At 45.6% G+C, this 25,058-nt stretch overlaps 1 long non-coding RNA gene across 1 annotated transcript in view; it reads right to left on the reverse strand.

Moving 5' to 3' along the window:
- The window catches only part of LOC140843734 (uncharacterized), a 122,200-nt gene extending 98,409 nt beyond the window's left edge, over nucleotides 1-23,791 (reverse strand). Inside the window, exons 1-3 of the long non-coding RNA XR_012121741.1 lie at nucleotides 20,749-23,791; nucleotides 19,444-19,552; nucleotides 6,987-7,087 (exon numbers count right to left, since the gene is read on the reverse strand). This is a non-coding gene — a long non-coding RNA (uncharacterized lncRNA). The remainder of the gene's footprint in view (nucleotides 1-6,986; nucleotides 7,088-19,443; nucleotides 19,553-20,748) is intronic.
- Between the last annotated feature and the right edge of the window lie 1,267 nt (nucleotides 23,792-25,058).

Consider the following 25,058-nt stretch of genomic DNA (forward strand, 5'->3'; position numbering starts at 1 on the left):
AGAAATCTCCTAATTTAATTGAGGTGCTCAAACATCTGTGGGCTACTTCTACCCTGACATTTGGGAGAATAAAAAATGCAGAGCCTGTAAAAATTCAGTTATGACTAAACCTCTTCTTAAGTTGCCCCAATATCCAACTATAGCCTGAGGCCATACAAGGCCTTGCACCAATAATAGAAGGCCTAATTACCCAGGGGTTTATCATTCCCTGTGCCAGCCTTTGCAACACCAGAAACCTAATGTGAGGGGCTGGTAGTTTGTCCAGGACTTAAGAGCTGTTAACAAGTTAGCTATGCCCCATTTCCCAGCTGTTCCAAACCTGAACACCCTCTGTCATAAACTCCACCAGACTCAAAACAGTTCACTATGGGTAGACCTTTATTCAGCCATTTTTGGCATCCCTGTAGACCCCAGCAGTTAATACCTACTTGCTTTTACTTGGAACAGTCAACAACATACCTGGACAGTCATGCCTCAAGGGTTCACTGAGGCCCCTTTTTATTTTTCCCAAGTACTCCACTAAGATTTAAGTACCCTCCAGTTCCCTGGGAAATTGACCCCTTTACAGTATATAGACCATCTCTTGTAATGCTCAGTTACCAAACAGGTGTCCATAAAAGATCCCATGCATTTACTGTAACATTTAGTTGAAAAGAGATACAAAGTCTCTAAGGAAAATTACAACTATCTCTAGATACTGTTCATTACCTAGGTCACAATCTAAATGCTGAAGGAATCCACCTATTTCCAAAAAAGAATTAAGCTAATCCAAGAATCTTCTAGGCCTATAACTAAGCAACAGCTTTGTGGATCTCCAGGCCTGGCTGGCTAATGCAGACTATGGGTTCCAAATTTTTCCCCATTGGCTTCCCCACTCTATGAACTTACTAAAATTTCAACCCCTTAGTCCCTTCCTTGTGAAGATAGACATAAGCAAGCTTTCATAAGACTAAAACAAGCTTTACAAGAACCACTGCCCCAGGGCTACCTAACATCCAAACCTTTCCCCTTATTTGTACATGAAAGAGATAACCAAGTCCTGGGAATGCTCATGCAAGAATATGGCAATAAACATAGGCCTATTGCCTATTACAGCACATAACTTGATTCAGTTGTAAGCCTATCCCAACTGCCTTAAGGCTATAGCTGCAGCTGCAAAGTCAGTAGAAGCCTCAGTGGATTTAACCTTAGGAAATGACATTTATTTACAAACTCCACCATTCAGTCTTCTTAATTTTGAACTGACTCAAACATTTCTCTGTAAACAGACTAACCTATGAGATCCTTGCTTTCACCATTTAATTGGCACCTTAAATGTTGCAACATTCTTAATCCTGCTATGCTGCTACCCACGCCAGACAAAGGCGAGCCCCCTAACTGTGAAGTAATAATGTCCCATTTCATGATACCACGTCCTGATTTATAAGACACCCCTTTGACTAATCCTGATCTAGTATTGTTTGTTGATGGGCTATCTTATAAAAATGAGAAAGGGAATTTCCAAGCTGATTATGCTGTTAACTACTATGAGCTACTTGAAAGGGGAAACCTCCCACAAGCTAAGTCCACCCAACAAACAGAGCTCCATGTCCTTGCCAGAGCACACCAGCTATCAGAAGAACAAATTGTGAACATTTACACTCATAGCCAATATGCCTTTGGGGTCATCCATGGTTTGGGGATATTACGGAAACAACAGGGTTTTCCTACATCCACAAGGACCCTGATCAAATATGGACAAGTAAGCAACCTTCTTATTGCCATTCTTTTACCTTCTAAAATTGCTGTCATCAAAACTGAGGCTCACACTAAAAAGACTGAACCAGTGCATCAGGGAAATGCCCTGGGTCACTTTCATGCACAGGCAGTAGCAAGAGTCTGGAAAGGTCCTGGGACATGTGGATGAAGTCTATTCTGCTTCTTTAAAAAGTGACCTCTTGTTGCCAGACTTTTGACATCTTAATGTCCTTGAGATATGGCAATGTCCTTCAGTCTGCTCCTGAATCAGAGAAATTAACATGGGCAAACAATGGTTGTAAATTCAATAAACAGTTCTGGTTATGGAAAAATCAAGAGGGCTACTTGATTCTTCACAGCTCCCTGGAAAATTCCATTTTTCAGTTTTTGCATTCCTTTACCCACCATGGGACATTTAAGATGATTCAAATTATAAATAAACATTAGTGGTGAGACTTCTATCAAACTGTGAAAACAGTTTACCATCAATGTCTGACCTGTCGGGTCTATAATCTCAGAAAAACCTCCTTCCTCTGGACCTTTTGAATACTTGCAACTGGACCCATCCAGTCACCACCTAGTCTGGGTTATCAATGTGTTCTTGTTACTGTATGCACGTTTGGGTGGACTGAAGCCTTTCCCTGCTGCAAGGCTGATGCCCTCACAGTAGCAGATAAACTGTTAGAAAACATGTTACCCACCTAGCATATACGTTCCATAATTTTCAGTGATTTAGGCACCCACTTTACAGCACAAGTCTTGTGAGCCTTAATGAAAACCTTCTAAGTGTCTTGGAACTATTACTGTTTCTGTCCCCCTCAATCATTGGCAAGGTTGAGAGAACTAATGGGATCCTCAAACTTAAAACCTCTAAACTCACTGAAAGTACTGGACTCCCTCAGCTTGAGGTGTTACCTCTGGCTTTGCTAACCATTCACAGTAACCCCTTTGGGAAAAAAACTCACTCCACATAAGAAAGTCATTCATAGACTAATGTCCATTGGTATACAACCTTCCACTGGTCATTTGTCATCCCATAGAGCTACTTAAGGCTCTAAAAGCTTATGCTACAGCCTGTCACCAACAGGTTAAAGAAGCATTCCAAGATCCCAGTTCAAAGGATCTTGCTGGTCACCATTGGGAGCTCAGTGATGGAGTATTCTGGAAACCTCATCAGAGGAAAACAGCCCTCAAGCCCCATTGGAAAGGACCTTACCAAGTGCTCCTGACCACCGACACAGCTGCAAAACTAGAAGGCATTGAGGCTTGGGTACACATCTCACAGCTAAGGAAGGCTCTACCTGACATCTGGTCCTGTACATACATGGGAGACCTCTAAATCAAACTGATGAAGATGACAAGTAGTTGACACCAGGGTAGGCTGCTTCCACCCCAGTCTGGATCAAGACTACATACCTGAACTGAACAAGAAAACTCTTTTTCCTCTCTTTCTTGCCTTTACTATGGCACTGGCCTGGAAAAATAATGCCCTCATCCATATATCCCAGGCCACTGCTAAGGGGGGTAGGCTTTCAGACTGCTGGATTTGTCATCAAAGATTCCACTCTATACTTGATGCCAGAGAACCTCCAGCCCTCCCTGGACCAGTTTCTCTTCCATTCTCAATGTCACTGCTAGCCATGATTGGCCCTCTTAGAAATCTCTCAACCCAGCTCAACTTTTGACACCCAGAACATCCAATGACTTGGCTTTTCCTTTCTTTGATGATAACTGTGCTCCCTCAGTTAGACATGACACCTATATAATCTTAGTACACTTGAACCCCCAGGTTCCCATGATTATCTAGATCAGGTCTGCCCCACACACACACTAAAATTTCTCACCAGCAGCAGCCGTCCTTGCAAGGTATTTAGAGCAACACTTTCTATAAGTCTAAAAGATTTTCTATCATATGCATTAAAAACCTAACTGACCCCTGGCTTGACTGGGTAAATGCAGTGATCCCTGTGTGTGAATCAATTAACAGTACCACCATAATGGTTTGTGCCCCGGCAGCGTTTGTCTTTGTCTGCGGCGGTGAACACTCTCCATAGGCCTATGAATGCCTAGATAACCTGCACATCGATGGGCAAGGTCTCTGAGATTATCTAACTGTGCCCCTAACTTTTCACAGTCTAACCAGGACACTTAATTGGTCAGCAACCCTGATTCACATCTGAGAGACAGAAAGGAATTACCAGGAGGCATTCACGACTCAGGACTGGCTCCCTCTAGCAGGGCTGTACTTGCCTGGGTAGGAGGAAATCTACATGAGAATATGATCAGAAACTTCTCCTCAACTCTCTGACACTGCAGATTCCCAGTGTCCCCAGAAAGACCCTTAGGCTCTATGGCCCAAGTTGTCCTTGATGACAGGGTAGCCCCCTGATTATCTTTTAGCTGAGCAAGGATGTGCTGGTGCTGTGGCCAACACCTGCTGCACCTGGATGAACACTTCTGGGAAGTTGAAACTCAGTTATATAGAATCACAGAAGAAGCTACTTGGCTAAAAAAGGTGACTCCTTCAGTGGGGTCTTTCTTTGCCTGTTTTCTGGCTCTGAAGTGCACTCCAACTACTGGGAATTATCCTGCTTGTAATAATCCTAGTAGTCTCCCAAGTGCACTGTACTCTTTCAAAAGCATTAAACATACATTTGCAGCCGCTATCAAGCAGATGATCTCTCCCTAAGACTGGAACATCAGAAAAGAAAGGAGAATGGCCAACTTAAAACTTGTGAACCTGAAGTCATGACCTGTGAGTATCACCGAGATTAAGCAAGCAACATCATGAACTGTGACACCACCCAAAGGATCCGCAGAAGCTGTGAGAACCCCAAAGCAGAGGCCGAGAGTGGTGCTAGTGCCTTACACCCTGATCACCTCTTAGTTAAGCTCAAGAGTCTGATCAAAAGGGGGGAGTTGTTAAAAAGGAAAAAAAAAGCAGACCCAAAGTAGAGTCATTTCTGCTAATGGGCACAACAGCAAACCAAGACTTAATTCTTAACCTAATCATAGTTTAAACGCTCCCCCACAACAACCATACACACAAAATGTAACCTTTAGCCAGTCCACTGGAATTACCTGCCCCACAATAGTGCAATAATCTGCCCCAGAGACCCCCTTCCTTTCCCCTCAGGGCAGTGACCTTGCCTGAAGCAATGCAGTCTTTACTAACAGTTTCCTTTCTCCTTCTCCTTTGCACCTTTAAAAACCTTTCCTTTTCTAGAGCTTGGCGGACCTCCTTTCTATTTGCTAGATGGGATGCTGTCCAGTTCATGAACTGCTGAACAAAGCCAATTTGATCTTTAAATGTACTAAGTTGAATTTTCATTGTTTAACAGCTGACAACTATAAAACATTGTTGAGAGAAATTAAAGACAAAAGTAAGTGGAAAGACACTTAAATAAATGTCTTGAAATGAAAATAACAAGTGCTGGAAAGCATGTGCTAAAACTGGAAGCCTTGTGCATTGCTAGAGGGAATGTAAAACGGTGCAAGAAGCACTATGGAAAACATAATGTAGGTTCCTCAAAAATTAAACAAAGAATTACCACATGATTTAGCAATTCCATTTCTGGATATATACCCAAAAGAATTGAAAGCAAGGATTCACATAGATATTTGTGTACCAGTGTTCATTGTAGCATTATTCACAGTAGCCAAAAGGTGTGAACAATCCAAGAGTCCAATCGTCAGATGAATGGATAAACAGAATGTGGTATGTACATACAGAAGAATATTATGCAGCCTTAAAAAGGAAGGAAATTCTGACTCATGTTACAACCTGGATATTATACTAAGTGAAATAAGCCAGTCACAGAAAGACAAACATTATAGGATTCCCCTTACATGAGGTACCTAGAGCAGTCCTATTCATAGAGACAGAAAGTAGAGAAGAGGATATCAGAGGCTGGGAGAAGGAGAGATGGGGAGTTATTGTTTAAGGGTATAGAGCATCTGTTTGAAATGATGAAAGTTCTAGAAATGAATAGCTATGATGGTTGCATAACAATGTGAATGTGATTAATGCCATTGAATGTACACTTGAAAATGGTTAAAATAGTAAACCACTTTGTTATATACATAACTACAGTAAAAAAAATCCACTTAGCAATCACAAACAGGAAATGAATAAACAAATTATAGTATAGTCATACAGTGGAATACTATTTAGCAATGTAAAGAAACTGTTGATATGCCTGACAGCACTGATAAATCTCAAAGACATTATATACAGTGAAAGAAGCCTTACACAAAAGGATGGCTGCCTTTATGTGAAGTTCCAGAATAGGCTGAATTACTCCAAAATGGAAAGTAGCATAATGTGGTTGCCTGGAAGGAAGGAAGTTACTGATTGGAAAGGGGCTTGAGAGAACTTTCTGGGGTGAGGGAAATGTACTATATCTTGTTTTAGGTGGTTGTGTACAACATCAAAATTCATTTAATTGAACAATGGAGATTTTATCATATATAAGTTAAACCTCAAAGAAAAAGGAAAATTCTGTTGATTAAAATTTCCTTCTCACTGGACAGCTCTAAGCTGAATATAACACTAGTCTCTCTCCTTTCTCCTGTCTCCATGGCTGTGCAATGTCCTGCCATCTTTTTTTGATTGATATTCTCTTCATTTGGCTTTGTTAATACACCCAATCAGGTTACATTAACATTCTATAGGACCGATGCCGAGTGAGTCTTTTTAAAGTTATTTTTCACATCATCTTCCTGACTCTTTATAGCTGTTTTATGTCTTCCCCCCAATAACCTCCAAAAGGCAACCCCATTCAGTGATCTGATATCCAAGTCTGCAGGATATACTTCACTCTAGCCCCAATATTAAACTATGATATTATATTCAGTATAAGATCCCCAGTATTAAACAAGAGAGTCCAGTATTTTAGTTTATAGTCAGATAAATGATTAAACTGGATCATATGAGACTGCCAACATTTCAGTTATTTCTGCCAATAAAATGGCAATTATATATGGCTCAAAAAGTAAAATTTAAAATTTAGATAATCTCACATTTTCCTCAATATTCTGTACAGTTGCTACAAAATAAGATGACTGCTTCTTTTAAAAATTTGGAAGACAATAAACAAGCACAATTAAATAATTTAAAATAAGCTAAGTAGATAAGTAATTAATTAAATTAATTAAATATACTTGAATTTGTTAAATAAAAGTTAAATAATTGGTTAAAATGATTAAGTATGCAAAAGATTTTAACTAAATATAGTTCATATACTCACATGCTCAAGGTGGCCCAATAAGTTGCTGGAGGTCATCTTGCAACCACAGAGATGAGCCTGTGTCTTTTCCACAGGTAACTTTCTCATTGCCAGTAGAGTACCTGAAATATAGCAGGTGCTCAAGAAACATCTATTAAAATAATTAAATGAGCAGGACTTTTGGCAAATGGACCACCCTACTCCCAAAACGTATGACCCCAGTCTTTTTCTTGTAAACAAAGGCTCCAGCTTATTTTCATTGCAGTTTTTTCCATGTCCACATCACATCCAAATCAACTTCTGCTTCTAACCAAGACATACAAGTGCACAAATCAAATGGAAAAAGGTGGGAGTATCAATACCCCAGATTTTTTCAAATCATGTCTGCTATGTGATTAGAATAAGAACTATGTCAGATGATTTTAGGTTGGACAGTAACAGGAACTTCCAGAAAAGATGGTAAATGGCAACATGAGTGTATCTTCTGCCATGGAATATTCAATCTGCTTGTGGCCATATGAAAATCTGTTGAATGCATGAAGCTTATGAATTAGGAAGATCTGTCTTTAAAGCTTTAGCCTTTCGCCTTTCTGGATGCATGACCTTGAGCAAGTTCTTTAATCTCTTTGTGCTTCACTCACTCATTGGTAAAATGGGGATAATGATGAACTATTCACTTAGTCATTCACCAAATGAACACCTACTATACTCTAGTCCTTGGACTAGAGCTGGGGATACAAGAGTGAATGTAATAGACCAAAATTCCTGCCCTCACGGAGTTTACATTCTAGAAAGAATAAGCAGCAGTAAATCAAGTCAGTAAAATGTCAAGTGCATTTGAAGATGGGGAGAACTGCAGGAGACCAAGATTCTGCAAGAGCAGGTATGGCAGAAACCAATGGGCTTTACTATTAGTAATGGGACTAATGTCATGCACCAATGGGCAGCTGATAGCAACCAATTAAATAGATATAAGAGAGTATAAGTACTAGCTAGATGGGTGGATGCTTGGATGGATTAGTATGATGGGTAGACAAATAGAGCAACAGATGGATGACTTAGAGAGTCAGGCAGAAAACCTAAACAGATCGACACAAACAGTATCTCAAGGTACTCTGACAACAGCATCTGCTGCTGGAACGATTAACTTGATTTTGCACGTTTGGCTAGCAAGGCAGGCATTCACATCTCCCACCCTGGGCCACAGGCATCCTTGCAAAATCCTCTACATCCTTGAGGGTGGGTTGGAAAAGGCTGGTCCTCTCTCCAGGGAGTACCTACATAAATCCACACCTACACAACCTTCCATTTCAGAACTGCTGAGAAATTACAGGCTGCTCTTCTGGGTGTGCTCATGGCTTTGCAGCACTGGAGAGAAAGAAAGGTCTTTGTCTTTTATGTTCAGTAGAACAATATGATATCTGGGATTTACTCTGGCAAAAAACTCCAGCCAGAAACATGAAAAGAACTTTGGAGATTGAGACAAAGCAAGCTTGGCAACATGCTTATAGTTGGGGCTGGCTGTTGGGTGCCCAGGAGTTTGTTAGACAGTTCTCTCCACTACTGAGTGTGCTTGGAAAGTTTTCATAGAAAAAAGTTAAAAATCTTTTCACTTATATGCAGAAGGGAAAAATGCACACAGGCACACCTCTGTGCACTTGGAGCATTTTTCTAACTTTGGGATTAATTCTATTTGGTAGATGAAAGCTATTCTGTTAAACTGTTTATGGTATTTGAAGAGCAATTTGGTTCCATTTAATTGCTACCCTAAATTAACTGATGCCAGAGCCTAGAGAGATGATTATTAGAACCAGAGTGGAGGAAGAGGTGACAGTGGGCTCCAAGTGGTAATGGATGGTTTTAAAAGCTTAAGGAACATCATCCACCTCCCAGAGAAGATGCAGAATCCCAGGTGGAAGGAAAAACACTTCAATAATTAGGTTGCCAGTGGCTTGTTTTCACTGCTTTCGACAATCTGCTACCATCTAAGTGAGAAGGTTGTTTGAATTCCTCCCCAGCTGTTCCCAAACAGAGCATGTTAGCAATGGGAGATTTAAATAAGTGAGCCTAGCCTTACATGCCTTCAACATTCATTCACTACATATTATTATTACAGTAGATTATTCTTGGTCTAATGTATGGCAGGCATTGTACCAGGCTAAGGGATATATAGTGTGGGTGGCCCAAAGAAGCAAACTGCCCTTACGAGACTCACAGTCTATCTGGGAAGTCAGATGCCCTCAACAGCTAAGAACACAATAAAGTAATGAGTTACTGCCTAAGAGCTACAAGGGAAAACTGCAAAGTGCTAGGAGGGTGTCTTAGTCCACACAGGCTGCTGTAATAAAACAGGCACAGAAAGGGTGGCTTATAAACAAGAGACATGCATTGTTCATGGGTCTGGAGACTGGATGCCAGCATGGCTAGGGAATGGCTGTCTTCTGGATCACGGACTTTTCACTGTATCCTCACCTGGTGGGAGGGGCCAAGGAGCTCTGTGGGGTCTCTTCTACTGGGGCACTAATCCCATTCATGGGGGCTCCACCCTCATGACCTAAGCACCTCCCAAAGGCCCCACCTCTTAACACCACCATACTGGGGGGTTAGGATTCTAATATGTGAATTTGGCGGGGCAGGGGACACCAACATTCAGACCATAGCAAAGGGCATGTAACGGGCTCCATGTAGACTAGCAGCCAGAGAGGCCCCCTTGAGGAAACGTCAGTGATAAGCAGGGCCAGATGAAGAAGCAGGAGAACGGTGCTGGAGGCAGAGGAACCTGCATGTGCAGATTTCCTGAGGTGGGAAGATGCATGGAACATTCTAGAAACTGAAAGGTTGGGGTAGCTAAAGCTTCACAAGCAAAGGTGAGAGGCATATGAGATGATATGGGTAGATTACACAAGAAGTTTCAGCCATGCCAAGGACTTGGGGCTTATACAAGTAAGAAGACTGCAGCCCCAAGAGGTTAAAATGATCGTCACAACTCACTTGCTGAAAGTGAGGCTGGAGTCAGTAATAAGTAAACATTTACAAAGCACAGTGAGAATGTGCTGGACACTGGTTTAAATGTTCCACAAGTAGTAACACATTTACCTTGCCAACAACTCTCTGGAATTATTACACCCCTTCTACAGATGAAGAAATTTAGGCATAATAACTTGTCCAAGATCATCAGATGTTACCCAGCAGAGCTGTGATTAAAACTCCGGAAGATGCGTTGCAGAGTCTCATCTCCTAACCACTCCCTCTCCTGCCTCTCAAATCAAGGTGCTTATTATATCTTTATTGAGGATCCACCATATGCCAAGCAATATTCTTGGCCCTGGGATAAAGCAGAGAATAAAACAAAGTGCCTGCTCTATGGACCTTTCTTGGGGGACAGAGACAAACACCTAAATTATGGTATGTCAGAAGGTTAAAAGGATCAGTTGGGGAATTAAACCATGGAAGGGGGTAGAAGGTGACATGGAAGCTCTTGGATTAGGGGACCTTGAGCAGAGCCCTAAATGAAGCCTTGAGGGCATGTGGGGGAAGAGTACCCCAGGAGAGGCAACAGCATACTAGCCCTGAAGCAGGGAAGTTCTTAGGAAACTCAGGACCTTCCAAGAAGGCACTGAGATTGGAGAATGAGGGGACTGTGGTGGGAAGGTGTCGAGTGGGGTGACAGCCTTGTAGGTCCTGGTGGGACTTGGCAATTTCCTTGAATGGATGAGGAACCCCAGGGGCAGAGGAGTGATAAGAAGTCCTGTTTTTTCAAAAGGCTCACTCTGCCTTAGGAAGTGAAGGTGGAAGCAGGGAGACCCTTTAGAAGGCTATTGCAATAATCCAGAGACTCATAATGGTGGCTTAGACCAGGAGATGCCAACAGGGAAGATCTGAGATGGTCAGGCTCTGGATATATCTGAAGGGGAAGCCAACAGGATTTGGTGACAGACTGAATGGATGTGAGGAGAGCACTGGAGTGTCTGGCCTGAACACCAGCAAGGAAGGGGCTGCACTGAGTTGAGAGAGAGAAGGCTGCCAGAGAATGAGATCTCCCTCCTGACACCCGAGGAGGTGCCGGCAGGATGCAGGAAGGATAATGCCGAGTTCCTCACCCACTGGAGGTACATAAACTGAATCAAGTCAGATCAAGGCTGGAAACATGGCTAGATGAAGAATAAGGGGTTAGGATGCACAGAGAGGGTGAGGTGGGGGTGGTGTGCAGGAATCCTGGGAGCATTTGAAGAGGCTGGGGTCTGAAGGCTTGGCATTGAGCACTGAAGGATAAGGAGGCATGGGAAGCATGGCAGATAACATCCTGGTAGCCATGCAGCCACGGGCCCAGAGCAAGGCATGGCCCTGACATGTGGATGGGCCTGTCAGGGTCTCCAGGGACCGCAGTTGAGGTTTTCAGGGCCCCGTTTCCCACTCTGCCCAGACAGTGCACAGGGGAGACAAGCAGCGCAGAGTCCTGCCTGAGCTTCTCAGGAAGACACATTAAACCTCAGGGAGTAAAACAGATGGTCCAGCAGCAAGAAGCCTTCCCTACATGGCTCGGCTGTCTGGATTGTAAAATTATTGATGGAGACTGAGCAAGTGGAATCTGGGGAGAAACAATTCAGTTTCGTGATGTCTCAAGAACCTGCTTAGACATGGTGATTCTGAGAAAAGGATTTAGACAGTTCTCCTTTGTCGTGACTCCCCTTTCCCCAGATCACTAAGCCTGGCCAGGCAAACCGCTGCCCCAGGCTAGACCACTGGCTCTGCAGGAGCTGGGAGGGGTGGTAGAGACCAGTGGTTAGTCCAGTGGTTGTGACTCTGAGCAGGTGCACACTGGGCTGCTCTAGGCCTCACGCTCTGGAGTGATGATCACATGGTTCTGGAGTGTGGGTAAGTGTGAAATGGAGGGAGTTAATCCACGTAAAGTGTGGAGAGCAGTGCTTGGTACACACCATGTGCCCAGTAAAAGACCAAAGGGACATGCACACTCCCCTGTTCACTGCAGTATTATTCATGATAGCCAAGATATGGTAACAACCTAAGTGTCATTCAATGGACGGATAGATAAAGAAGATGTGGTACATATACACGATGGAATACTAGTTGGCCTTAAGAGAAAAGGAAAATCTACAATTTGCAACAAATGGATGGACCTTGAGGACATTATGTTAGGCAAAATAAGAGAAAGACAACTACTGTATGATATCACTTACATGTAGAATCAAAAAAAACCAAAATCATAAAAATGGAGTAAAATGGTGGTTACTGGGCCTGGAGGGTGAGAGAATGGAAGAGATGGAGTTTTAAGGGGATATACTTGCAACTAGTAGATAAGTAAGTCCTGGAGATCTAATACACAGTACAGTGATTACAGATGAGAAAACTGTGTTACAAACGTTAAACTTGCTAAGAAACTGGATCTTAAATGTTCCCAGCACCAGAAGAAATGATAATTATGGGACAAGATAGAGGTGTCAGCTAAGGCTGCCATGGAAACCATACCACAACATAACTGTATCAAATCAATAGGCTGTACACCTGAAACCTACATTACGTTGTGTATCAAATACACTGTAATTAAAAGTCAGTGAGTTTTACTTTAGGACTAGTGGTCCTTTCTCCCTCCTTTATTCCTTTCTTTTTTTTCTTCCTTCCTTCCTTCCTCCTAAGGAGAAAGACCAGGGATTGACAAGCTATGAGAGTTGGAGTCAAGCTAACACACAGACAAACCAATACACCAAAGGCCAACTCAACAACAATCAGTTCCCCAAAGGCCAGTTTGCTAAGTTTCCCATTCACGGATCGACTTTCCCTGAATTACTTAAATCGCTGAGATAAAGCTAAGATGGAAACATCTGGGCTAGCACAGGCAACAGGGTCCTTGGAAAATGTAAGGCACCACGCATTGGTTGGAATGTCATCCAACGTAAGGTACCTGTAGCTGAAAGGAGGGCGGGTGGGTTTGCTCTTAACAGAACCAAAGGGAAATGGACTCTGGGGGCTTTCAAAGAGAAGAAGAAGCCTCAAGCAAGATTTGGAGACAGATGCCACCTCAGGAAATATCCCAATTGGTAGGAAAACCAGTATGAATTATTTAGGCAAGTCCCACTCTATGAAAGAGAGCTACAACCCTTAAGGGGATTCTTCCCCAGAACAAGGGAAGCAGAGGGTCACAACCTCACCATGGGAGATTTTTGCAACTGGGTTTAAGCTCACAGTTCTTAAGTTCCATACAACTGATATAAAGTGACTAGCCTCCTAGTGAAGCATAAATTGTGGAGAGTGCCTTCCCCAGATAACACTAGGTCTGTTAACTGACCTCCATGGCTGCAAGGTCCATAGCCTAGTGGTTAAGAGTATGGACTTGAGAAACCTGTCATGTGACCTTAGCTGAATCACTTCACCCTCCATGCCTCTATTTCCTCATCTGTAAAATGGAACTAGGTAAGAGCACAAACTTCATGGTTGTTGTTGACATTAATAACAAGGTAGTTGTAAGCATCAAATAAATATAGAACATGCTTAGAACAGCCATTGCTCATGGTAAGTCATCAGCATGTCACAGCAATGATTACTACTACTGCTATTACTTCTTCTACAGCTACTATCATTATTTTTCACACAGTTGAATGAAATTACTCAGACTAAGTAAAAATTGGGAATGAAAGAATTTTAGACTCCAACTTCTTTGAACTCTAATTTATCAGGAGAAGGAGAGTTAATGGAGAGGAATTACATGCTTTCCATTTGGGACAGGGTATGCTCCTAGGAGCCCATGTTGGACAACAACACTGGGTATAATGTGAGTTGGTCACTGGAACAGAGAGTGAATTTTCAGCTGCTGTAGTACTGACAGCCTTCACTAAATGAAGGAGCAGCCACGATCCGTTTCAGAGAATTCCTAAGGGCAAGAGCTGAACCATCCATCCCCTGCTCCAGGAAAACACCTAAGGGTGTTTTAGGAGAGAATCCTCCTGAAGGTAGGAGCAGAACTGCCCAGTCACACTTCTGCTCCTCCTCCAAGGAAGAGAACTGTATTCCAGTTAATGGTTGGCCTAGGCTTTCAATGCAATGATAGAGAAGACCAAATTAGACCGTGTTTCAAATGAGAGTTTGTTTCTTCCTTTTTGCTCACATTCCTGGACTCTTTCTCAAGGGAGAGGAGAAATCCTGCCCTTCTATATCGCATCATCTGTGTATCACCCAGTCCCAGGGTAGAGATGTTCTAGTCTAATCTTCACTGAGCCATGCTTCGCCACAGGTCACTGCTTTGGAAGGCAAACTTGCCCTCTCCTGATGTATGCAACAGACCCAGAGAGCTGGTCCTAGCAGGGCTTGCTTTCCACTTTCTGCTCATCCCTCTGCAAAATGGATAAAGGGTCTTACTTCTCTGCATATGCTGGGTCACCCTCTAGCCTCAGCAGAGGGAAGCAGACAGTCCTCATTCTTTCACATGCTCTTTTGTCCCTGGCCTCCATTTGGCAGAAGTCAAAGCCAGCCTCCAAGCCCTGTCCAGTTCTGCCTGAGCCACGTGTGCAAGATCAGCCCACCATTCCCATCCAGGCAGCATGCTGTGGCCCGTTCCTCTCCTTCTCTCCCCCTTCCAACTGTCTTTTGGCTCTTGCTCACTGTGTGCATAAATGCTTTGTGCAGACCATATGCAGGAAGGAGAGGTGAGCTCAAAGAGCAACAGCTTGTACTGGAACTCCCACTGTGTTGATGGGAAAATGGAGCCTCAGAAGGATTAAAGGGCTTGAATATACAGCAGAGGTGGCAGAGTCAGGATACCATGACTGGTCTTCAGGTGCTGAATCCTCTTGCCAGTTCATCTACTGCCTTTATCCAAATTTAGTACTCTCCACTTTAAGGACTTAACCACTCCAGAAAGTATGTATATATGTATCTACATGTGTGCATGTGTTAGTGAAGTAAAAAATATATATATCAAGAAATGAGGTATGTATATAAAACAAAGTCATATAATCTCCCATCCAGTGTCTAGGTGCTTGCAGGAAATGTGTGAAAATAAAATCATGTTAGCTACCACCTTGACTTACTGGGCTCAGAGCTCCTTCTCTACTTCCTAATTCATGGTAGACTCTCAACACACCAGGCCAGAACCCCTGCCTCAGTCTGGCAGGCGGGTCCTGAGCTACATTCTCATTAGAGCAGAATCCCAGCCTCAGTGTGGCTCAGCCCTCGGATGGAGACTCTGTGAGTGCATGATAACACTCTTCAATGGCAGTTCCACTCAGGTAGACATAGACACCTGCATCGCTCAGCCCTGAGTGTGGAAGGGAGGCAGTAGAGCTGAACAGGCCCCATTAGACACAGACAATAGGGCTGGTTGACCCAGACCAGGAGGCTGTGGCTTAGTCCTCCCACCTAGCTTTCCGGCAGGGATCGGGAGGAGGCAGGCACTGAACGGGGTGTTGAGTAATGGACGCAATAATGCTGACTGGACGGCCAGGTGTTCTGGGCTCGAGTTTTTCTCAGTGAATTAATTCATGTTTGTGACACAGGGACAGAATGAGCACTTCCGTGCCTGGGTGGAGAGCAAGGCAGCATTCCTCTCCCACTGATATGGGAAAGGATTTTCTAATCTGGACAAGAGGGTGGAGGCTTGTGGGTGTCAGAGCTGGGGGCAGACATAGTGGAGCTAAAAGAAGAACCAGCTTGGGAATCAGAACCCAGGACTGAAATCCCAAATTTGTTTACATATGAGCTACAGGACCTTTAGGAAATCATCCCCTTTTCCTGGAGCACAGCTTCCTCATCCTCATCAGTATATAAATTTATGAATACTACAAACAAATATATAAATATTAAACATATACAGTAAAATATCTAAAATATATATTATATAACACATACAATATATATGCATATATTTGTATAATAGAGATTAAATGCATTTCATATACATTAAATATACACAAAAATACATTTGTACATATAAATACATCTATGTTACACACATAATATACACACACACATATAATATATACATATACTATATGTCACATCTATATGTCTATATTTGACCTTGGGGAAAGTCTCCTCTGAGACTAAGTCTCCCTACCTGTAAAACAGGACTTGGGTTAGGCTCACTCTGGAGGGTTGATGTGAGGATAAAATGAAACTAACTCCATGAGATGGGGAGACACTCAAGGAGTGGTAACTGATTCCCCTCCACTACATTTAGTATATCGTCATTTTAGGAAATATTCATCCCATTATGTGTTTCATGTCTGTCTGTCCTGGCAGAGTTTGGGCTCGGTGACAGCAGGAACCATCTCGGCCTGTCTACCACTGTCCCCAGGTCCCCACCAGGGTGGCTGCTCAATTAATTGTGTGGCTTGAGCAAATGACTGAAATGAAGACATTAGCTCCACCTCCAGGAACTGACGCCGAAGTGAAGGAGGGTCCGTGCAGCAGAGCGCTGTTAAAATAGGCCCTGAAATGCCATGAAAGCAGGAGAGGTGGTCGTAGCCATAGTCTTCAGGGTGTAGCGGGGACCACAGACCATCGGGCAGGGCAGGGATGAGAAGAATCAGAACTCAGGGAAAGTGCTGGAGAAATGCCAGGAGGAGCGGCTGGGAGGTGGCTTGAGGGAAGGAAAAGATGAGTGACAGGAAGGATGTCATCATGGCTTTCATACAAAATGTCCAGGCCCTGAGCATGGGCCAAACATCAGTCCACCGAGCCCACCGTGAAGCTTAGGTGTTTGTGTACCTTGTCTTCCTGAGGAGTGACCTTCCCCAGAGAGTTTCCTTTCATTCATTCATTCATTCACTGAGAATTCATTGATTTCCTGCCGAGTGCTCTTTACTGAGCACCTAGTAAGTTCTCTTCAAAGCACAGGGAAAATAGCAATGACCAAGAGAGACCGACTTCCTGCTCTCCTGAGTTGTATATGCTAGTGGACAGAGACAGTGAGGCCCTATGGATATCATGCCTGCGGTAAGTGCCGTGGAAGAAGGTAAAACTGCAGAAAGGTATAGGGGGGAATGGTGGGGGTTGGGGCTTGGCTATGCAGGGAGGTCGCAGGAGGTCTCTCGATAAGGGGTGCACTGTGAGGAAATGTAAGGGAACAACGTTCTAAGCAGAGGGAAGAGCAGGTGCAAAGGCTCTCGAGTGGGCGTGCAGTTGATGGATTTGGCTGGAGTGGAGAGAGCCCGGAGGAAGTAGGAGGAGATGAGATAAGAAAGGTGGTGAGATGCCTGATCATGTGGGGCCCCATCAGCCATGACAAGGGAGACTGATGAGTGCCATTATGTGACACAGCCTTTAACAGCTCGCTTGTGGAGTTGAGAGCAGAGAGGGCAGGAGTGGAAGGCAGAGGCCACTGTGGGGACAACACCTCCTGGAACCAGGGTACAATGGAGGAAGAGGGCAGTCTCTGAAATCAGGTTTTTCTGTCTACAAGTACATTCAATTTATATCAGAAATCAGAGTCAGAACTAAAGGGGACCTTGAGCCTCAGCTGGTCCAAGCACCCTCATGTGACCAGTGAGGTTTCCCCACGGCTGCGCAGGCAGCACCTGCACAGAGCCTGGGCGCTAGCGCCCATGTCAACACCCTTCCGCCTGGGGGCTCCCCTTTGGCCTTGGCCACTGTCCCCTCTGCTGCTGTGGCTTTGGAGAAACAACTCCAGAAGGAGCTGGTGCACTTTCGAAGTTGAGGGTAAAACTAAGAACAACTTGCTTTTCATGTGTAATTTATGCATTATATACCACCTACTTCCCAAAAGGATCTGAAACAGCTTACAATAACAATCATCTTTAAACCATCTGCACAGCCACTAAAAAACATGTTTTCAGAGAATCCTTAATGGCACAAGAAAATGGCACAAAACATAACTTTAAATGAAAAAGACAGGACACCACACTTTATTTACTATAACACTGTTACATAATATAAAGATGGATAGAGGGAAGTGGGAAGAAAGTGGGGGAGAGGGAAAGGAGGGAAAGGGAGGGGAGGGAAGGGAGAGGGAAGGGGAAGGGGAGGAGGGGTAAAGAGAAAAATAAAGAAGGAAACATTAATAGTGGTTATTTCCCTGCTTAAAATCACATGGAGAGACCTTGTTGCCAACAGCATGTTCTCCAAGATGTTGTAAATAAGACAGCTGCCAAGGGTACTAGCATCTTTCTAATGTTAGCAGCTATACATTCATAGATCAAATGTATATACTGAAAAAACACCCAAACATAATGTGCTGGCTCCATTTCACCTGCCCCTCCAGATCTACTGTCCACCTGCCTCTGCCCTCTGTGTGCTGAGGAGGCTCCTTTGTCCTCTGGCTTTTGGTTGGTCACAGCCAATAGGGACTCCAGTGGAACAATCAGAGGGAGGAGGAGAGATGGTGAGGGCTTTTGCCACCCTCCCGCCAGCTCTGGACTGACTGTGTCTGCAGCTGCCAGAGGGCCTGGGGGTCGGGTTCCTTCCAGGGCCCAGTCCTCCCTGGGCCCCACTCACACTGTTTGGATTCCACTCTGCTAGGCCCTGATGTTTCCCTGTCATCCGCTGCTCCTCTTCCCTCTGCCCTGAGCTCTACAGTGGCCCATATCTCAGTTTTCTTTAGTACCTCTTACAGTTTATTGTGCATAAGAAGCACCTGGAAGGCTTGCTGCCCTACAGATCCTGCCCACTCCGCCTTCCCTGCCCTGAGACTCTGATTCAGCAGGTCTGGACTGGGGCCTGAGAAGTTTCATTTCTAACAGACTCTCCCCAGGAGATGCTTATATTGCCAGTCTGGGGACACACTTTGAGTAGCAGTCCCTTGGTTTAACCTTTTGGGTGTGTCGTCTACTTCCTGAAAGTTCCCCACTAACACTTGGGGAGAGCAGTCCAGTAGAAGTTTTGGCGATGGTAGATTACTCTGTGATATTCTGCCCTCCTCAGTGGAGAGGCCATGTGGCTTGGAGGCACTTGAAACATGGCTAGCACAATTGAGGAACTGGATTTGTGATTTCATTGAATTTTTTAATGAATAAAAATAATTAGCTCTGACTTAATAGAAGTCAGTCAGCACTTTGAACATTCTACCTAGAACTTTCCTTAACCAGATTGACAGGTTCATTAGGTACCATTTCTCTCTCCATGTTATTGCAGGGATATTCTGCCAATTGTCCTGGCATTTCATTATTCAGATTCCATTTTCTTCCTGCCTCCAACATCAATTCCCTCCCTAAGCTCCCCACCTACATTAATAGGCTGAAGGCATGTCAGGCCCCCACATGTTGCCTGGTTCTAAGGCCAATGCCACATGTTTTAGGTTTCTATTAGAGAAGTACGTCTAGGTACCAATCTCTTTCTCAGGGATGTAGGGCTCAAGATTGAGTGACTTACACTGACAACCATTTTATTCTCCCTCCTAATTCTGCAGGTTGACTGGATTCACCTGAGCGATTCTTCTGCTCTGTGTGTTGGCTGAGGACACACTTATCTAGGGCTCAGTGGGATAGGACATCCAAGATGGTTTGCTCACCTGGCTAGCAGTTGGGGCAGCTGGATGCTGAGATCATCAATCAGAGTGCCTCAATTCTTATATATCTTCTCCATCTTGTTTGAGCTTCTCCCAGCATGGCAGCAGCGTTCTAAGAGGCAAAAAGTGGAGATTGCTCAGAAATCCCAGAATAGCATTTCTGGAGCATTCTAGTGGTGAAAGCCAGTCATAAAACAGCACAGATTTGAGGGAAACAAGTTCCACCCCTTGACGTAAAGAGTGGCATGTGCATAGAGGGAAGCGATGGACTGTCAGGGCCAGCTTTGGAGACAAGCTACCATAAGCCCTCTTAACCAGTGTTTCCCCACAGCAAAGAGGGACTATGTAGACCACTGCTTCTCGGACTTGAGGGTACCCACAGTCCCCTGGGGACTGTTAGAATGCAGACTATGATTCACAGATTAAGTGGGTCCTAAGAGGGCACATCTCCCACAAGTTTCAGGTGATGGCTGATGCTGCTGGTTCACAGACTGTACTTTGAGCAACGAGAATGTAGATCATGTAGTGGAATTATTATAGTGGATTATAAACCTGGCATTTAAGATCAAAGACCTAAGCCCAAAACCCACCTCTCCTTGCTCTGGGTCCTTGAATAAATTGTCTACCACCCGGCAGCCTCAGTTTCCCTGTCTTGCCAATGGGTTTCAGCCCCAGGCAACTTCACTGTGGATTCCATTTGACTAAAGAAATGACAGTAGAATATTCTTGGGCTGAAAGGGTTATACCCAACTTTATTTCCACGGTGGCACATGTCAATCATTAAAATCCCGTTCACTCAGAGTAAGTCTGCATGCAGCAAGCCGGTCCCTGCCTCTGGGCCTCTGTCCTCAGCACTGCTACCACTTCAGCCTCTGCTCTGCTCTCCTGCAGCTTTGCAGCCCTGCCACCGTTGTCTGGCAGAGCACTGGGAGGAGCTCTTTATATAGTCAATAACAACATATTGCCCACATGTGCATAGTGAGCTAGCCAACCAGGGCTGGGTGAGAATTCTGGCCACAGGAACTTTCATTTTATCCACACTCCACCCTCCAGGATTCTTTCCTCTTAATCTGTGTGCCCTCAATCCTCTGAAAATGGTCCCTGTGTGAGAAAGCTGGAGCATTGTAACCAAATTCTATAGCAACAGAGGCTACGACAATATACAAATTACAAAAATTGCAACAAATTATAATAACCCTCAAACCTGAGGAGATCCATTGCCACCAAATGGTCATCCTGGCTGTATTCAAACCAGTTCTACTCGAAGGAGTTAACCAAAGGACCATGGGTGGGCCTGACAATACCCACCTTCTCCAGCCTCTCCAGCAAAAAGTCTTGCAGACACACAGGCCAATCTTGTTGCTTAATCTCTGCCTTATGCTTCATCCTCAGCAGCCAGAACTGCTGCTCCGGTTTCAACTGCCACAGCTAAAGTCATCCAATTTCTTTCTGTCTGCTGCTGCCTTTTCAAACCAACACACATCTGGGTCCTCGTGACCTTCATGGGGCCCTTTAAATTCTTCCTTCCAGAAGCAGACCGTATTTTCTTTTGTGCTTGAGCCTGGGGATAGAGGCCGAGCAGGAGTGCTCCACAGCCTGAGGAGGGGGCTGCGCCTCTCCTGAAAGAACCCACTGTTGCCCAGTCCTTCTTGCTTTCAACCATCTCTCAACCAGATGAGGTCCCAACCGAGGAGGGACCGATGCCTCCAGCACCAGCAGGGCCTCCACTCCTCCATTTCTGAGGCTGACGGCTCCACTACATCCTTCCCTTGCCGCACGGCACCTGGCAGCCTGTGTGCTGCTGCTTCTCGGGCCGCTCTTTCTCGGGCTTCTTCCTTCACCTACTCCACAGCACCTGGCAGCCGGCACACCCATACTGCTGCTTCTTGGGTTGCTCCCCTTCTCGGGCCGCTGCTCCTTCCCGTGCTGCTTCCTCTCAGGCCAGAGCACATTGCAGTGATGCCATTTCAGCCAGCTTACTCTTGGGGTGGACCCCAGTCCTCCACCCCTTCACAGTACCACATGTCCACAGGGGACACTAGAATGTCTCCCCGTCTACAGGGGCAGCTACTGAAACACTCCTTCTATTAGAGCAGCCTGTTCTCTTTCCTTGGTCACCAATGAGCCCTGCCGACTTCTTCAATTGTCTTGCCAATGGATTTCAGCTCCAGGCAAGTTCGCTATGGATTCAGTGTCACCAAAGAAATTGACAGCAAAACGTTCTTGGGGTGAAAGAGCTATACCCAATTTTATTTCCAGGTGGCAGGTCAGTCACTAGAATCCCATTCACTCAGAGCGAGTCTGTGTGCAGCAAGTGGGTCTCTGCCTCTGGGACCCTCTGCCCGCACAGCCGTCCTGCACAGCTGCCCGCTGGGCCTCTGTCCTTGGCGCTGCCACCACTCCAGCCTCTGTTCTGCTCTCCTGCAGCCTTGCAGCCCTGCCACTGTGTCTGTCGCCAAGAGCACGGGGCGGAGCTCTTTATATAGAGTCAATAACAACGTATTGCCCGCACATGTGTAGTGAGCTAGCCAACCAGAGCCAGGTGAAAATCCGGGCCACAGGAACTTTCATTTTATCCACACTCCCATCTATTAAAATATGGTGGAACAACTGTGAGAACCAATAGGAAGATATGCAATACAGTACCATTTGAGTCTCTGAGTCTCAATGTGCACATAAGCAGTGTGTCTTGGAGCACTTAACTTCTGAGTGTTAGCTTCTTCACTTACAATTAAAGTGGGAATGGGAATGACAGTACCACCTGTAGGGTGGCTGTGAGCATTTGGTAAAAACTGGAATTCGCAGATGATGAATACACGAGAGGTCATGGGATAGACATCGGTTTCCCTCCCCCTTTCCTGCCCTGAGGCCCCACCAAACATTTCCCTGCAGGTTAGCATTTGTTGCTAACTGATAGGAGGAAGGACTGAGCTGCTGAGTTACATGAGGTTTGAAACTAAGCCATGGTCTGCCTCTAAAAACAGCCTCCTTCACAGAAAAGTAGGAGCTCACTTCTCCTTCTCCCCCTAGTTGGTCAGAAGCAAGAAAAATAACCAAGAGCTGTATTTGTCCTAGAGGCCCCCACAAACAGCCTCAGCCCCATGTGTGTGGAATCAGTGGCTGGCGTGATCAATGATCTCTGCTGGGAAATTCAGCTGTGGACTTCTCAAATGAGAAGAGGCATGAGGCCCTGAGTCCCAGAATGCTCCTGAGCTCGTCCCACACAGGCTGCGCCCCATAAGGGATCCTTGGATCAGTCTTGGGAATTGGACACGCCAGACCACTGAGGACAGTTCAGGTCTGTTCGTCACATACTGGAGCTTCCTTGTATTCACTGAGATCTTTGTAGGAAACAAAATGGCTCTCAAGGCTTTGGGATTATGTCAGGACGTGAACCAAAGCTGCCATGCCTGGGAATAAGGCCGCAGATAACAAGACAAGAAATGATGATTAATGTTCATTTTGCACTTTTCTCCATGCAACATTCTGAGATAAATGTATAAATACATATTGTCTCATCCTTACAAAAACTCTAGGTAAGAAGGGACTAGCGGTTACCAAAGGAGAGGGGTGGGGAAGGGCAGGTGGGGAGGGAGGGGGAAGGGGATTGAGGGGTGTTATGATTGACACACATGGTGTAGGGGGGATCATGGGGAAGACAGTGTAGCACAGAGAAGGCAAATAGTGACTCTATGGCATATTACTACACTGATGGGCAGTGACTGGAATGGGGTATGGGGGGGACTCGATGATATGGGTGAATGTAGCAACTATATTGTTTTTCATGTGAAACCTTCATATGAGTGTATATCAATAACACCTTAATAAAAGAAAACTCTAGGAAGATGACAGCATAATCATCCTCATTTGACAGATCAGGAAACTGAGGTATACAGAAATGAGGAGATCTACTCAAGGTCACACAGTGAAGTGTCAGGACTTGGACTTGAATTCAGAACTGCCTAACAACAAAGTCTGTGGGGAAATGATTTTTGAGGGCTCATGAAATTTGGCTAGGGGAAGAGAGGGGGTAATATCTCACAGATAAAAGTAAGCTTTCTTCTCTAGTTCAGTGATTATGATGCCGACCTCTTCAAACACACACACACACACACACACCTTGGGAGGAGGAGTGCAGTAAGAATAAGCAGAGTTTAGAAAACTAACTCTTGTGGTTCTGTTGACCAAGGAAGAATTGGGAGGATCATTATTCAATCTGAATGTGCTGCTCCGGGCATATGAGACTCAGCCCCACCTACCTGGGTGGCCAGGTGTTCCAGGCTGGATGGTACATGCATGAGGGACTCAGCCCCACCTACCTGGGTGGTCAGGTGTTTCAGGCTGGATGCTGCATGCATGAGGGACTCGGCTCCACCTACCTGGATGGCCAGGTGTTCCAGGCTGGATGCTCCATGCATATGAGACTCAGCCCCACCTACCTGGCTGGCCAGGTGTTCCAAGCTGGATGCTGCATGCATGAGGGACTCAGCCCCACTTACCTGGCTGGCCAGGTGTTCCAAGCTGGATGCTGCTTGCATATGAGACTCGGCCCCACCTACCTGGCTGGCCAGGTGTTCCAAGCTGGATGCTGCATGCATTACCTGGCTGGCCAGGTGTTCCAGGCTGGATGCTCCATGCATATGAGACTCAGCGCCACCTACCTGGCTCGCCAGGTGTTCCAAGCCGAATGCTGCATGCATGAGGGACTCGGCCCCACTCACCTGGCTGGCCAGGTGTTCCAAGCTGGATGCTGCTTGCATATGAGACTCGGCCCCACTTACCTGGCTGGCCAGGTGTTCCAGGCTGGATGCTCCATGCATATGAGACTCAGTGCCACCTACCTGGCTGGCCAGGTGTTCCAAGCTGAATGCTGCATGCATGAGGGACTCGGCCCCACCTACCTGGATGGCCAGGTGTTCCAGGCTGGATGCTCCATGCATATGAGACTCAGCCCCACCTACCTGGCTGGCCAGGTGTTCCAAGCTGGATGCTGCATGCATGAGGGACTCAGCCCCACTTACCTGGCTGGCCAGGTGTTCCAAGCTGGATGCTGCTTGCATATGAGACTCGGCCCCACCTACCTGGCTGGCCAGGTGTTCCAAGCTGGATGCTGCATGCATTACCTGGCTGGCCAGGTGTTCCAGGCTGGATGCTCCATGCATATGAGACTCAGCGCCACCTACCTGGCTCGCCAGGTGTTCCAAGCCGAATGCTGCATGCATGAGGGACTCGGCCCCACTCACCTGGCTGGCCAGGTGTTCCAAGCTGGATGATGCTTGCATATGAGACTCGGCCCCACCTACCTGGGTGGCCAGGTGTTCCAGGCTGGATGCTGCATGCATGAGGGACTTGGCCTCACCTACCTGAGTGGCCAGGTGTTCCAAGCTGGATGCTGCATGCATGAGAGAGTCGGCCCCACCTACCTGGGTAGCTAGGTGTTCCAGGCTGGATGCTGCATGCATGAGGGACTTGGCCCCACCTACCTGGGTGGCCAGGTGTTCCAGGCTGGACGCTCCATGCATGAGAGAGTCGGCCCCACCTACCTGGCTGGCTAGGTGTTCCAGGCTGGATGCTGCATGCATGAGGGACTCAGCCCCACTTACCTGGCTGGCCAGATG

Source organism: Manis javanica, chromosome 10, assembly GCF_040802235.1.
Source record: "Manis javanica isolate MJ-LG chromosome 10, MJ_LKY, whole genome shotgun sequence".
In the NCBI taxonomy this organism is placed as follows: Eukaryota; Metazoa; Chordata; class Mammalia; order Pholidota; family Manidae; genus Manis; species Manis javanica.